The sequence below is a fragment of the Carassius carassius genome, chromosome 27 (assembly GCF_963082965.1).
Source record: "Carassius carassius chromosome 27, fCarCar2.1, whole genome shotgun sequence".
NCBI lineage: Eukaryota > Metazoa > Chordata > Actinopteri > Cypriniformes > Cyprinidae > Carassius > Carassius carassius.
Genome location: NC_081781.1, coordinates 22,612,180 through 22,623,170, shown reverse-complemented (window position 1 = coordinate 22,623,170; position 10,991 = coordinate 22,612,180). Strand labels below are relative to the sequence as shown.

The following is a 10,991-nucleotide window of genomic DNA, read 5'->3' as shown; positions in this document are numbered from 1 at the left end:
CAGCAGAGCCATCAAACTTATTAGGAAGAGCAAAGCTTACCGTTGAAGGCGTTGGAGGAGGAAGAGATCGTACGTAGTGCGTCAGGTGTTCGTTGACTGATTGTAGCTTTGCAAGTTGTTCCTGATAATTCTTCAGAATCTCGCTTTGGTAAGCGAATGCGGCTTGTAAGTTGGAAACCTCCGCTGGATTCACGGTAGGCGAACTATTCTGTAATGAGGGCGCTGATGCAGCATTAGAATCCATATGCAGAAGTTTATTGCAAATATCGAACAACGAACACGTGGAACCAGGCAGAGGGTCGATAACAGTAAAGCAGTCCGATCTTTCGACAATCCAAGGGATAATCCAAGAGACGTTAGTGAGAAACCAGGCAGAGAAGTCAAACCTTGAGATCAGTCCACACAAGCTAACAATCCAGAAAGGGAAATCCGTGGAATCAATGGTCAGAGAACGAGACAGAATCATACACATGCAGACAATCAGAATATCAGGGAAAATGCTTGGTAAGGCAGGGTACACTGGCAATACTTCGCGATGAGAAAGCACATGGTTCCAGCTTAAGTAGTCCCAAACAGGAAGTGAATGTAGAAGCAGCAGAGGGAGCGCTCAGTCAGTACTCGGGTGATGGCTCCCTCTGCTGGCTTGGCATTACAATATGTGTGTATTTATGTATACAAAATAATTATACACAGTACACACATATATATTATGCAAACACAAACTTTTATTTTGGATGCGATTAATTTTTTCCCAGCACTAATATATATATATATATATATATACGGTCACGGATTGTTAAATATGTACATGGGGGGGCCCCAAGGGAAAAGGTTGGGAACCACTGGATTAGATGACTCATCTGAATGCCTCTGATTGGCCAGCATTCGTAAACTAAACAGAATTGTGTGTGTTTGGTTACAATGTGCAACATTGGAAAACACGTAAAAAGAAATATGATGGTACAAATAAGCCCATAATTGATAATAATTCTAGCCTTATAATAATAATCATCATCATCATCATCTTAATTTCGTTAAAGGTATCAGCCACAGGCTGTATTTCTGACTATCATTTATACACGGTAATACAAATCGGCAAGGGTCATTCAGCAATACCCTACATCTCACTATTCACTCTTAAAAAGAAATGGTTACAAAAAGGAGTTTGAAGTAATGCCATAGAATAACTTTTTTGGAAAAGAATTTTAATAATCAAAGACCTTTTTTCAACTATAAATAACATTTTGTGGAATGGAAAGATTCCATTGATGTTTAAAGTTCATAATGTGGTCATACATAAAAAATATTTTTACTTATTTATTTACTTTTAAAATGGTTGTTCATGGCAACATACTGGCACAGTTTTTCTCAGATTTGCATTACAGTCCTTCTATTTTTTATAACAATGCAAGTGTGGGGATCTACACAGGCAGGCACACAACATAGCTGCATCACGTTCACACAACACCCAGGATCACATGATGTTTTGAAAAGTCACATGACCAATTAGGAAGTGATAAGTGTCTGCTGGTTGCAAGGCAGATTCTCTTTCTGTTGGTGCTGGACATTGTTGTGCGCGTTGGGCTTCCTTTTCATGTAGGTACTGTTGGTCATGGTAGAGCATGATTAATCAATGCCATTTGAATTTTAATATTTATTTTGTTTTATCAGGGTAATTTCTAGAAGTGCGTGTCTACTCTTCATGGAGGACAAAGGCTTCTGCATGGAGTTTTAAAATGTTGTGATCATCTCATTGTGACCTGAGCTGCTGGGCTGCATCGATAAATGCCTTAATATGTACATTTGCCATAGAGTGTTTTATATCTGCATTGGAACATGTTTTAAAATACTTTTTCTGTCTGTAGCAACGGAATGTTCACCTTTGTCTTCATATGTAAATGAGCTGTGGGACAGTTGAGCATACTGAAAAGTAGGCCTATATTTTCTAGCCATGTTTGAGTTGACTATGCTGTTTAATGAGGCTGGCAACTAACATGATTGTTTATTTCCAAAAAGGGCCCAGACCAGCCACTGTTTTCTTGTGATTAATATGCATATTTTTTTATTGTTTTGTTGGTTTGTTTGTGTGATTGGGTGATGTGATTTTGCTTCTGGGCCTACCACCCATGTGCCCTACTTGTAGTAGCATTGTTCCTTAACTTCTGATGAACTATCATTGCTGGTGGTTCTCCTCCCTAACTATGTCTTCTGCTTAGGCTATCCCTGTACAAGGCCGGATTCCACACTGATGCTTTGCCCCTTCTTGCCAAGGGACCACATTGTTAGAGACATTGGTTTGGGGTGTATTTATAACCATAACACGGTGTGAGATTTTTGTTGTGGTATCTGAAGATCTTGAATGTGTGGTGCTTGCTGTGTTGCATGCTTCTGGTGCTGGGTTGCGGTCTCCTGTTTCTTTTTGTCTCACCAGGGTCCTCCTGAGCAGGGGTTTCGCATTGGGCTGATCCAACCTTCCTAGACTGAGTAGAATCCACCAATTGTATAGCAGTATTTAAGATCCATTTTAATAACTTCTCCACACTTTTTGTACTAAATTGTAATAAATTTGAAATGCATCTATATATCTGCCTCTTGTCAACTGTCCCTTTGCGGGGAAAATATAGAGTTAGCTACACTACATTAAGGGAAGACTTGTGGGTCCTCCTGCCCATCATCAGGGGGTGGCGTAGTCAGACCGTAAAGATTTACTGCTTGACGGGTACCACACAACCTATATCTAATTGGCACCATCTTGCAACATCATTAATTGTAGCTAATTATGTTAGCTAAGTAGTGCATATAAAAACTTGCAGAGAAACAATACAAGTATAAGTAATAAGTGGGATATTGTTTTGTTGTCTGGCCAATGATGCAAAGTAAATCCCTTTAGGATAATACAAAACCTGTCCTGATATGGTTTATTTTATGATAATCACTTGCTGTACTTCATTCCTTATTTAAATTATTTGCCTGCTTGTGTTATCTAATTGATCTACATGGCAAACATTGCCAATAGGCCACAACAAATGTCCTGGTGCTTCTGTCCATCCTAGCTGTAAACCTCCCTGACACGGTTATTTTCACTGTCAACCTTCTTCACAAGCATGCAGAGGTGTAGGCAGAAATGAATCCCCATGGAGTCCAAACTGCTCTAAAAGCATTGCATTGTTCTAGTGCTCCATGCTTTTTATGTCCCTACTTCATAATACAAAAATTTAATGTACAAGATGTTTACTTTTTGTTTGCACAAATAAAATGTATTACCCATTGCAACTTCAGAAAAGTTCAGAAAATGCCAAATGTTTTAGTCCCACAACCACAAGACTACATGCATTTAGATGCAGAATTATGCAGAACAATATTTCTGTTATAATCAAATAATGTTAATATATATTGTGACACCTGATTACTATTTCAGTTTCCTTTTTGCAGGAGTTGCATTGCTTTGGACAACAACAACAAATATTTTAAGAGAGATAAGATGGAGAATGTTAAAAAGAAAGACTAAAAACATTAAAGCTCTTAGGTAGTCATATTTGGGTCAGCTGAAATCAGAACTGAGTGTCTGTGGTAGACATCAAGAGAGACGTGAGAGTTATGTTAAGTGTCGCTCTGAGCAGCACTGAGGCATCTGTAAAGCATGAGCTCTGAAACAGCAGATGTCTCTGGGGAGCCTGCCTCAGTCCAAGTCAACAAAGACCAGGGTTTGTGGGAACAGCTAGGCTGATAGAATATGTATCAAATCAAAGGGAACAGGTTGGATACTGGGATTTTGCAGGATCACAGTTTTCTCCAGGGAAGAAAACAAAAAACATGCCCATATGTTTGGTCCCCAGAATAATTTAATTCCTGTTGCTCCATGAAGCTTTTGATGTGTGTCAAATCATTCTGTATATGGCACAGTACTTGTTTTTTTGTCAATTCATCTCTAATTCCTGACTGTAATGTAATGATCTTCCATTTGATTTTCCAGGCACATCAACAAAAAAGCTCTGGTTTAAAAATTTCACTCAGCTAGTTGTTAGTTAGAAGTTTGAGCAGGGCTGAAAACGAATTTTTGACAGGAGCAAAACCAGAAACTAAATCTAATTTTACAGTTCCGAAAAGAACCGAAATTTTGAAATGGCCATTAACCGATTAATTACTTAATTTTATTGATCCATTAAATATTTGAAATTAGCTGTCAACCAATCACTAATTCAAAGGGGAAGTCGTGGCCTAGTGGTTAGAGAGTTTGACTCCTAACCCTAGGGTTGTGGGGTCAAGTCTCTGGCTGGCAATACCATGACTTAGGTGCTCTTGAGCAAGGCATTGAACCCTCAACTGCTCCCTGGGCACTGCAGCATAAATGGCTGCCCACTGCTGTGGATGTGTGTTCATGGTTTGTGTGTGTTCACTGCTCTGTGTGTGTGCACTTTGGATGGGTTAAATGCAGAGCACAAATTCTGAGTGTGTGTCACTTTCATTGTATTTATTTTACAGTTTTATTTTGCAAATCTTGATTTTGAAAGTTTTGCTTCTAACTGTATAACCAACCAGTGTGGGTATGACCATATCGCACCGGCACCTCACACGCAAACACAACATATTTTGCAACATTGCAGCCTGTTCATTATCAAAATAAAATACAGCTAAAGAAACAGGTAAAAAGTTACACTGCTCAGTTGTACAATCTGTTGCATTCAGCGTGACCACCGCCTCCCTGTGCTGTTAGCCGTTGTGAAGGATGATGTCGTTGTGAGTGAAGATCAAGCCTATTACTTAATAAATAATATTTTAGCATCCAGATATGTTGCGAATAAGGAAACATTTGGATTTGTGCCGAATGAGAGTGGTAGGCATCAGTTTCACCTTATTTAGTTTTTGGATTGACATTTTTATTGCCTAAACGCATAGCCTTAACTTTAGAGGATTTGTTGTGGAGAGAAGGAAACTAACTGTGTTTATCGTAGATGTATATATGGTGTATATACTGTATTTCTAATGTTTGTAAACATTTTGCTGTACAGGTATTTCAGCATATTATTTCTGAATATAGCCTAATAATAAAATGCGACTTTTCTTTTTTTCCTTCCAAAATTTATTTTAACAATGCAGCAAACATTTTTAAATATCTTAAAAATACGTTAATGTGTCAGACTCAGTTCCATGTTTTGTGTGTTCCTGTGCCAAGGTTCCTGTTCTTGTGTGAGGGTGGAGAGAGCACTGTACATGCACTCCCCCCACCTACAATTCCTGCCGGCCCTAGACTTGAACTCACAACCCTGATTGCAAGTCCGACTCTCTAACCATTAGGCCACGACCCCCCCCCCCCCCCCCCCCTATTTTTATGCCAAAAATCATTAGGTAAAGATCATGTTCCATTAATATATTTTGTAATATATTCCTACTGTAAATATATCAAAACAACATTGATAAACAATTCATTTGGACAATTTTAAAGGTGAATATATATGTATGTATGTATGTATGTATGTATGTATGTGTGTGTATCTTTTTATTTACCTATATTCTCTAGGTTCTTTAGTGTGCATTAGTAGTTGTGTTTAGCAGATTTAATGTAAGTTGACTAGTGAGTGAAAGAACAAAAAGAACAAATCAAGGAACATCTGTAACCTTAACAGCCCACTTGTTTGCTGTTTTATTAGTCTATCCGATTATGTGTAGACAAAGCATGGCAAGAATTCATCAGCAAAGAAAAATTGTGGGTGAAGAGTGAATGATGGCACTGTCAAACACTAAGAAGGATTTTGTCAAAACACAACACAACTGCTGGAGCAAGTTACAGAAAACCTCAACACAAGAAAAAAAAAAAATTAAATACTGGCCACAGAGAACGAATGAAAGGGATGCAATTGTTAAAACATTTAGTATAGATGCCAATGGTAAAAAAAAAATGTTCATAAAACTTTGACAGTTGCATGGAGTACCAAGGTCTTTAACATCTGGACTGGCCAAACAAACCACCTGACTTGAATATTATCAAACCACTGTGGACATGCAGTTTTGGAGAGCAGTTTGAGAAGCCAGTTCCCTCCTCCAACATCTCTGAAGCAACTGGCAGATGTTTTTATAGACAAAATTAATCTGGAGACTATTCAGAAGTTGTATGAAATCTATTCTAAGAAGGCTGGAAGCAGTATTAAAGGCAAATGGTGGTAAACCACCTTAATAATGTGATATTGCTTATTTCCCAAGTGTTCACATTATTTTATCCAACCCCTGTGTATATGCATACATTTCCACCCCACTCATAATTCTAACTCAGTAACTGATATTGTAATGACGCTTGGCAAAAAACTACTAATACAAGTAAAACCGATGAAAACACAGTCATATTTAACTTAAAATACCCTATAGTTTTATTTATTTTCATTTTTTACATTCAGATATAATGTGTGCAAAAATATGCACATAAGTAAACAGCTTGGGATTTCCTCCATTAGCGGCAATAATGTGGTATAAACATCTCCCATAGCCACTAATCAGTCTCTGACATCTGTTTTGGGGGATTTTTGCCCACTCTTCCAGAACTTTAGCTCAGAATTCATGGTTCCTTTAATGATGTGTAGTCATCCAGGCACAGAGGAGGAAATGCAGCTAGTTCTTACAGCACAATGCTTAACTGTTTAGCAAAGGCATGTAATATTCTGCATATTGGAGTGAATCAGTGCAGGGATTTACTTACAAATATTAACAAAAATGTTCTTGTCATTTGAGGTCTAAATTAAAACATAGTAACATAGTAAAATGTGCAAATATGCACGCCATTGTCCTTAAATTATTCATTTGTTTTCTGCAATCTGCTGCAGTGCCAGAGTGATTCGGACGTGTGGATCCACAATAGTTTTCCCTTCTACACTCTGTTGCTATAATTCATTGCCATTATTCCGTGTTCCCATTGGTTGATTCGCACATGGTGATTTAAAGAGTTAGAAAAGCTGAAATTCAAAATTGTTTGTCAAACAATATATTATTGGCAGATATCAATAACAGAAAATCTTCTGAATTCAACTGATGCATAATTAATCAGGTTATTAAAAAAGTAAATAGGCTAACTGTAAATTGTAATGTTTGTAAAACTCCACAAAAATCATATTCTCTCACATTATACTACACAAATGAAACTAACTAGACAAATTACACATTATCTAGCAATATGGAATGAAAACTAAAATAACAGTTTCAAAGAAAAAGGATTTCTGGAGAAAGGATTCCATCTAAAATAAGGTAGGTAAAGATGACCCTACACCCACCACATCTCTAAATTAAGGGTTTTTGTTTGTTTTTTTGTTGTTGTTTTTTTTTCCTCCTGTGTCTCTTGGGATTATTTTGTTAAGTGTTAAGTTAAGATGCTGAGAAGTAAAATGGACTAATGGACACCAAATCATTCTGTTAATATAACTTTATATCAGTTCTCCTTATAATTTAGTACCTACGATTGATTTTTCACTTCCTCCTTTCTTTACAGTTTGTGTGTGGACTGAATTAAGTTGCTGAATCCAAAATACTAATTGATTACTGAATGTAAACATGCATTCACGTCAATATATTAATCCTATTCATCACAACTATATTTCTGTCACGATTAAGTACGTGCAGGAGCGAGGAGCGCGGAATGAAGTAGACAAGGAGTACATCAATCAAGAAATTTTAATGAAATCAAGGGAACAAGGAAAACACACTTGGTTGAGGAGGTTGGCATTCACAATTCCAGATAAGGGAGAACAGAACGGGCTAGAACTCAAAAAGGGCAGATAACAAGGGTTAGACAGGTGAGTAGAATAACTAATAACTAGGAACACCTGGAAATAATAGAACTAAATGGGGACAGGAATTACCAAATAAGGACAAGGAAGGCTCATGGGGAGCAACACACACAAAACAAGTAACAGAGAATGACATTACTCCTCCCTACCCGTTCTGGAGGCTTCTAGGGGCAGGGTTTATGACGGAAGGCCTACAGGGCAATGCCCGTTCCGGGACCCATGGTGAATCTGGTAGTTCAGGGGGCCATGGCGGATCAAACAGTCCAGGGAGCCATGGCGGAGCAGGCAGACTAGGAAGCCATGGCAAAGCCGCCTCTCTATGGCTAGAACCCTACTACTCCCCCTAAAAAATACTTGGGGAAAATAACAGGTCCGCCGTGGGCCAGACATAGGAACATGAGTCCTCTGTGGGCTAAACTGGGGAACATGAGCCATCCGTGGGCTAAACTCAGGTACAGGAGCCCTCACTGGACTAAACTCGGGAACAGGAGCCCTCACTGGGCTAAACACAGGGACAAGAGCCCTCACCGGGCTAAACTCAGGGACAGGAGCCCTCACTGGGCTAAACTCAGGGACAGGAGCCCTGACTTGGACAGATTCGGGGGCTGGAACCAACACTTGAGCAAGCTCTGGGGCTGGAGCCAACACTTGAGCGAGCTCTGGGGCTGGAGCCAACACTGGAGTGAGCAGTGGAACTGGAGTTGATTTAGAGGCAAGGATGAGGGCTGCTAGCAGTCTTTTCCTCCTCATCCCCCTCTTATGGTTGGAGTTAATTTGGCTGCTGGCGGGCTTGAGTCAGCGGTGGCTGGTGGTCTTATGTCTAAGGGGGAACTTTGTAGGTCAGCAGGGAATTTGGACTTGAGCAGCCAGTAGGAGACGTTAGAGAGGTATGTGGGGGTTCTCATAGTGGGGTGAGCTAGGGAGACGCAGTATGTTCCAGCGGTATATGGACGACGAGGCTTGGGATGTTCCTTTACTTCTTCAGCCTTCGAAGTCAGAAACATTTAAGAATAGCTCGCTCAGGGGAAAACTATACACCGGAAGATCGCAGCAGAGTCAGCACAGTCAGTGAAGTATCAAACACAACTGTTTTGAATGAGTGCACCTTTTTTAACAACCAAAACATTTTGTTGTCTGTTGCGGAAGTACATACGTTCCTCTCGTTGATCGCAGAGGAGCGGCTCCAGTGAGAGCTTGATGCAGCGACGCGGAATGAAAACATTTTTTTAGGAGTTTTTAGGAGTTTAGAAAATCTGAAATTTTGTTTCATATGACAATCACTTTTTATTCAGTGGCTCATTTAACTTTTATCTGAACACAAATATCAAATGATTTACAAAATTACTTTTTTCAGAATTTGAAGTTGTTCATATTTGGTTTCACATATTTTCAAATATCATAGGCCAATAAGCTAACATGTTTAGAACTGAAAATGAAATTTTGAAATGAAATGTTGACTTTTATGGAGATACTCAAGACTGGACATATACAGTATATGCACTAAACTAATTAACCTTATTTTCCATGTGTTCTTGTTTGTATGAAACAATCTTTTTAACAATATTTAGCATACTCTAAAATGTTTTAGTGGTGCTTATATAGGGTTTTCAAACTCCAAGAAAAGGATTTGTTGTACAGTATAATGTATCAATAGTGTAAAGAAAATCAAGGTTTTGCTTTGTTCAGTGTTACAAAAAAAAAAAAAAAAAAAATAAAAAAGGGCAGATTTGTTATCATAAATATATGAGTTGCACATCTGGTGGTCAATGAGTCGTTTAATTCAAAAAAATTTTTTTTTTTTTCAATACAAAAAGAAACATGTTGCAGTGCAGGTGAAGCAGACTTGAGCTGAACACACCAGTGTCCAATTGCTAAACTAGATATCAGGCCTCTATATAAAGGCCTCTCAACATCAACAGACAGGACTTTTACAAAAAATCATCTACATTGTTTGCTAAGCAGAAAATTCTTACTTTGCAGCACATTTCTAAATTAAGTTTTACTGTGGTTTGAAGAAAGTGATTTGAGCTGGTCTAAATAGCAGATCTTCCTCTATTAGGAACTGCAATGGTAACAGCAAAAGGGACTTTGAAGGACATTTCAACAGTCTTTCCAATTAGAGTGTATTATACTCCATAATTAACAATCAGCTCTTCATCAAACTTCACTGTGGCAGTTAGAGTTTATCTGTGAAGTAATTTTATATACCGACGTGAGACCTTCCAGTCCATAAATCAAAGTCATTGATAAAGTAAAGGCCATTTTCCTGTCCAGTATATATTTAACACCTTTTCCTAGTGCAATCCACTGCAGAGAAGATGATAGATGATCATCTTGGCTTCGTCCCAGTCCATTTCATCCCACTGAACCATAGCTAAAACCATTTAATTTCAGTCAGCCTTATAAATAAGGTCCAAAGTCCATTGATCAGATCAATACAGTGACCGTCACAGTCTGAAAACTGTCTGGTTCATAACGACTCAATTACTAACTCTCCCTTAAGTTTTATAGTGAAAATACTTAACTGGTTTGTAAAATTTTATAGTTTTTTTTGGTCATAGACCTTTAAGGACATCAGAAAAAGTTTGGCAGTTGCATGATTATAATTAAAACAACTGTTTGTGAAGTGTATGTGTGGAAAAAGATCAGCAGAAACAACTGATGGTAAGCCGGTGTTCTCATCATTCTGCTTAACAAACTAGCTTAAAAGAATAGTTCACCCAGATATGAAAAAAACAAACAAAACTACTGTTATATTTGTTTAAAAATGGTTTGTTTCTTACAAACAATGGTGTTAATTGATGAATTGGAGTCGTGTTGTGGATTATGGTGGTTTTTAACAGCTGTTTGGACCTTTCTCCAAATCTAAGTCTTAACGAATGAACTAACTCATCTACATCTTGCATGGCCTGAGGGTGAATTCTACTCGAATTAAGATTTTTGGGAGAACTTTTGGGGTTAATTCTTGGTTTAACCTAATCACCTAGCTTGTCTAGAAAGACCATGTTGGTCACCTAACCAGACTGGTACTAACCTGCATAAGCAAACTTGTGACAGTTAATTTATTTTAAGTAAAATTGTTGGTCCAGTCATATGCTTATTTTCTGGATCAAAGCTTTGAAACACTCCAAAAACACATAATTTAAAAAAATAAATAAATACATAAAAAAAAATGTGCATGAAATAAATATATTAATATGCATGTTTGCTTGGACAGTTGCT

The 10,991-nt window shown here is 38.0% G+C and overlaps 1 long non-coding RNA gene across 1 annotated transcript; it reads right to left on the bottom strand.

Moving 5' to 3' along the window:
* Positions 1-8,179: 8,179 nt before the first annotated feature.
* Positions 8,180-8,991, bottom strand: LOC132107322 (uncharacterized). The gene is made up of 3 exons (XR_009424273.1): positions 8,857-8,991; positions 8,358-8,755; positions 8,180-8,301 (listed from the first exon to the last, which is right to left on the bottom strand). It is a non-coding gene; the product is annotated as an uncharacterized LOC132107322 (long non-coding RNA).
* Between the last annotated feature and the right edge of the window lie 2,000 nt (positions 8,992-10,991).